The 5,758-nt window shown below is 39.1% G+C and overlaps 1 pseudogene; it reads left to right on the forward strand.

The window, feature by feature from the left end:
• Nucleotides 1-3,326: 3,326 nt before the first annotated feature.
• On the forward strand, nucleotides 3,327-3,822 carry LOC117022599 (DAZ-associated protein 2-like; annotated as a pseudogene).
• The last annotated feature ends 1,936 nt before the right edge of the window (nucleotides 3,823-5,758 follow it).

The following is a 5,758-nucleotide window of genomic DNA, read 5'->3' on the forward strand; positions in this document are numbered from 1 at the left end:
TCTATATATCCGTAATTACTGCTGAAGGTATGCAATTTATTTGTTTATCCCAATGCTTTGCAATATGAGCAGCTAGTGTTATAACTAAAATTATAAAAGGTTTAGGTAACTGTCTATGGAGAACTGTCAACTGTTTTACAATTCCTTCAGAACTACTTGTCTGTGTAACATAACAAGCAGCAAACCTGAGCCGTGAACTGTGAGTTGGATGTGCATATGGCTATAGTGTTCCGACACCCGGGTGCTGCTGTGTGCTTGCCTTGGGCTTCCCAAGTAGGTCAGGCCACTGCAGAGTCTGTTCTACACTGCAGCATGAGAGCAGTTCGGTTGCTTACCTGATGAACTACAGTCTCTCCCAACAAATTCAGGTCACTGTATTATGGAAATGAACTGTGGCGTTCTTTTTTATTGAAATGTATGAAAATTGTTGCAACCGGGTATCTATAACAGAGAAAAATAGTCCACCGGCCTGGCAATCCTGAATCATTAAAGGTACTGCCCCATATTTCTTAAGTTTGTCTAGAATAGATGATGTTTTGAAAATATGTAGACGAACGTATGCATTGTTTATTTATTTATTGTTTTTGTAAGGAAGGACCTCCTTTCAAAGAGAGGTGTTTGGGGTGGGGATCGGTTCTTTTTTCTGGAAGAGTCCAGCTTTAGTCCAGACTTCCACTCTTTAGAGAATTAGAGAATTAGGATGAGTTTGGGGACCTTTTTTCTTTCAGGAAAAGCAAATTAACTTATAGGGCTAAACTTCTCAAAAGCTAGGCTAGAATGCTGCCTAATCCTGGAAGAAGGAGTTATCAACTCTAACTGCTAAACTAAGCAGGGATTTTGATATTTTGTGCCCCTCAGTGTCCCCAGAAACTAGTTACTGAGCCTGAAGCTTTGTAAGTGCTCAATAAATATCGGTTGGATGAAGAATGAATCATTAATTCTAAATTTCAAGCCCGCCTTTATTACAGCTGCCAATGTGATCTTGGGCTTTTTTAACATGTCAGTGTGTCAGTTCCCTCGAGGGAAAGAGGCGTGAAAGAATCTTGGGTTGTGAGAAGTAATGAGACTTCTCAGGTAAGGTACTTTAACACAGAACTTGTCATTCAATATCAGGGGATTTGAAATGACTTATATGCGTACATATCTCTTTTGAGGTATAATGTAACTGCATCACTTTATTCAAATCTTCAATAGTCTTTATTATACATTTTTAGTACAAGAAAATCTGCAAGTTAAGTGTACCATAGTGTAGAGAGAGAAACACCACGCTGAACTTCGTAACAGTCAATGGTACAAACACCACATGTATAGAACACAAAATTTAGATGAACTGAAATGATAAGATAAAATAAAATCCAGTTGCCAAAAACAAAAATCAGGATATCAAAGATCCCTGAAATATTCTGAACCCTAATGAGATTTCTCTGGACTCAAGTCATTTTGCAGTGAGGCATTCACAATCTGACCCCAATTAACTCAGCTTAGAAATTCTGGGGAGCCATGAGTGGCTGCGTCAGACACTCAGACAATAAATGGGAACCAATTTTTTTTATCTGAAAATTTGCCTTAATTTGGTTCTAAAGTCATCAGGCTTGTGAAATGCATCCTCTTCCTTGCCCTTCCCCCTCCTCCATTTTAAACAAACTATTGTTTATAGCACAGTTTGCTTTGCTATCCTTTGTTCAAACAAGCTGAGTTTTTCTGGCACTGAAACAAATTTGGGTTTGGTTTATGTATGAAAAGACAACCTATGAGGAGGGTCCAAAAGGCACCCTCCACTTTTGCCTGAGGAGATGCAAAAGCAGAAGTAATGGGATCTGTGCTTGGGGCCCACAGGGGGTTCAGAGGATCCTTGTGAAAGACTAGTTAAAAGATGACAAGTGGGGAGAAGTGCAAGGAGAGAAGGAAATTAGTCTGACTGGCTTTCTGTCCTGCACCATTGATTCAATGGAGATTGGCAGAGGGAATGGAAGGCTAGGGTTGAGGGCAGGATGTGGGACCAAGGATGGAAAGGAAAAGGCAGGCCACCAATGTGTTTCATTTATAACAAGTAATATAAATCAAAGACTTAAAGGAGATTAAAGACCAATCAGAATAATTTGGCAACTTTAATTCTTAAGAAGATCAAAGTTCCCTCCAAACCTAATCTGATGTTTTATTACTAAAAGCAAAGACCAGTATGGTACAGTATTACTCCAGAGGAGTTAAAGGAATATCCTTAGGGCTGCTTCAACCACATTCATTTCATGAATAGATACCTCCCCTACGATGAAATGCTTTAGGGGGGGTACTGCTACCATGACATAGTCCCTTATTAAGTTTGAAAAATGCCTGAAAATTGGGGCACCAGAAAATCACCTCAGCAACATGTGTCTACACTGCACCTTCAGGTTAACATGACTAAAGCTGTTACCTTGTGAGAAGTGCTGGAGGTATGTAATTTTGTTCTCGGCGCAGAGGTAGCCTTGGTCCTTCACCAGATGGTATAGCCATCATCTGTGAGACCTTGACTAAACATTTAGGCACACCTCAAAGGTAAGAGATTCCACTGGACAACTGTCCTGACTCTCAGCAAATCAGCTCCATAAAAATAGAGGCTGTTATAGAGGAAAAGAAATGTAAGGACACCACAGAACTCTATAAGATGCCTTTATAAATATATCCCTTCAAGCAAATCTGACAGATGACGATTTAGGACCACAGTTTATCTTTGGATTTAGCAAAATACAAAAAGAGTAAATATGATTGTAACTATGTTTCAGGTTTTCAGTTAGATAAGTACTGTACTTCAATTAATACCCCAAATAGCTTTCTTTTTTTTAATGTTTCATGCCAATTTTGGATCTTTAGTACAGTTCTTTTCTTTCTCCTCATATAAACACAGAGAGCTTTTTTTTTAAAAAAATTTATTTTTAATTTATTGGGGTGACAATTGTTAGTAAAATTACATAGATTTCAGGTGTGCAATTCTGTATCACATCATCCATAAATCATACTGTGTGTTCACCACCCAGAGTCAGCTCCCCTTAACACAGAGAGCTTTTGACCTCTAGAAACTACAAGGACTTTCCAACAAGTTACTACAGCACATTTATCTTTAATTCTAGAATAAACAAATCTTCAAGATTAAATGGGCGTGTATCAGAGAAAGTTTTAAATGGCTAGGTTAAAGTTTACAGTCATGAAAAATTATGAAAATCTTGTAAGGTCTGCCCTACCGAACTAATAGCCTGAGAAATGAGGACATTGATTGTTATGTTACCACACCATAATTTCACAAAAGCAAAACATTATTTAAAATATACATATAGAAATAACCGTCCCTGATGCCAAACCAAACTGGACCTGCAGTCACCGTGAACAGCAAAGGTCGATATCCCATGCAGCCAACCCACCCTGTGCAGCCTTCTGGGACTCCTGTGTCCCCTCAGACCTTGCATCTTCCTCAGGCTCCCCCTATACTGATACCCCACCTACCTCCTCAGAGCTCTATCGTCCGAGCTTGTGCACCCCCGGGGCTGCCACAGTCCCTACCATTTCAAGTGCATTTCCTGATGCCTCACTGTATTTTTCCATGGCCCAGTCTGTGGTAGTTGGACCTTTCCTTTCCACAGTCCACATGGCTTATTACCCAGTTGGCCCCATCTACTCACCTGGTTCCACAGTGTTGGTGGAAGGAGCCAGATTTGGAGCTGGGGCAACTCCTGGAAACATTCCTCCTCCACCCCCTGGACACCCTCCCAATGCTGCCAGCGTGCAGTCATACAGGGAGCCAGTGTCCTCATAACTCAGCAGAAGGGAAACTTCTTCATGGGTGCATAGTCTCCTTCCACCAGCACTGTGGAACTAGGTGGGTATATGAGGGGACACAAGAGTCCCAGGAGGCTGCACAGGGTGGGTTTGCTTTTGTGAAATTATGGTGTGGTAACATAACAATTAATGTCCTCATCTCTGAGGCTATTAGTTCGGTGGGGCAGACCTTACAAGATTTTCATAATTTTTCATGACTGTAAACTTTAACCTAGCCATTTAAAACTTTCTCTGATATACGCCCATTTAATCTTAAAGATTTGTTTATTCTAGAATTAAAGATAAATGTGCTGTAGTAACTTGTCGGAAAGTCCTTATAGCTTCTAGAGGTCAAAAGCTCTCTGTGTTTAAATAAGGAGAAAGAAAAGAACAGAAAAAAGTTATTAAACTGTATTAAGATCCAAAATTGACATGAAACATTAAAAAAAAATAAAGCCATTTAGGATATTAATTGAAGTATAGTACTTATTTAACTGAAAACCTGAAACATAGTTACAATCATATTTACTCTCTATTTTGTTAAATACAAATATAAACTGTAGTCCTAAATCGTCATGTGTCAGATTGGCTTGAAGGGATATATTTATAAAGACATCTTTTTATAGAGTTCTCTGGGGTCCTTACATTTCTTTTCCTCTGTAACAGCCTCTATTTTTGTGGTGCTGATTTGCTGAGAGTCAGGACAGTTGTCCAGTGGAATCTCTCACCTTTGAGGTGTGCCTGAATGTTTTGTCAAGGTCTTTATCTTGTTCCTCCTTTTTCCACTTACTGTCTTTCAGATACTGTTCTGACACTTAAAAGGGCAAGAAAACAAAGCAGGTCTGCAGGTTGTTATATAGCAGCCTAGAAAGCAGTCTATGAAGACTCAAGAGGGGAATGAGCAGAAATTAAGGACTAAAGGAACATTTTTGAATTATCTCTAGACTTAATTCATTTGAGTAATACCTGGATGAAAGACCACAAGTAACTGAGAGTAGAAAAACAACAGCCTACACGGCTTTCGTTCTGAGCAAGTACTAGGAATTGCTAGGCACAAGGCAACTTTGTGAAGTGGATGCCAATAGGCAAAGTAGGATTTTGTTTTTTGTCTAACAGGCTTTATCATATTAGGTGGGGCTTAGTGATACAAGTTCTGACTAGAGACTCCACAATCTTTCCACAAAGTGCAAAGCAGTCAGGTGTAGTTGTTAGATGATCCACAATGTAAGACTAGTGAGTTTTAAATTCAACTTGTTGCTACGCAACTTGTAATTACAAACAGCTTTTGAATCTTTGTTCAAAGACAACTCATTTGAATGTTTTAAATGCTCAGGAAATAGCCCTCGAAAATCTTTATTCAAGGTAGTAAACAAAAACTGTTTCTACGGCACTATTAAAATAGACAGGATAAGTATGGAGAGTCCTCAAAAAATTAAAAATAGAACTACCTTATGACAGCAATGACAGCAATCCCACTTTTGTTTTAATCTGAAGATATCCAAAACACCAGTTCAAAATGACATATGCACCCCTCTGTTCACTGCAGCACTATTTACAATAGCCGAGATATGGAAGCAACCTAAGTGTCCATCAATAGATGACTGGATCAAGAAGAGATGGCACACACACACACACACACACACACACACACACACACACAGAGGAATACTATGCAGCAATAAAAAAAGAATAAAATCTTGCCATTTGCAACAACATGGCTGGACTAGATGGCATTATGCTAAGTGAAATAAGTCAGACAAAGACAAACACTGTATGATTTCACTTATATGTGGAATCTAAAAAACAAAATAAACAAAAAAAAACAGAAACTCATAGACACAGAGAACAAACTGATGATTGCTAGATGGGAAGGAGTGGGGGACTAGGTGAAATAGGGGAAGGGATAAAGACGTACAAATTGGCAGTTACAACACAGTCATAGGGGTGTAAAGTACAGCTTAGAGAATAT

This window comes from Rhinolophus ferrumequinum, chromosome 5 (assembly GCF_004115265.2).
Source record: "Rhinolophus ferrumequinum isolate MPI-CBG mRhiFer1 chromosome 5, mRhiFer1_v1.p, whole genome shotgun sequence".
Taxonomy (NCBI): domain Eukaryota; kingdom Metazoa; phylum Chordata; class Mammalia; order Chiroptera; family Rhinolophidae; genus Rhinolophus; species Rhinolophus ferrumequinum.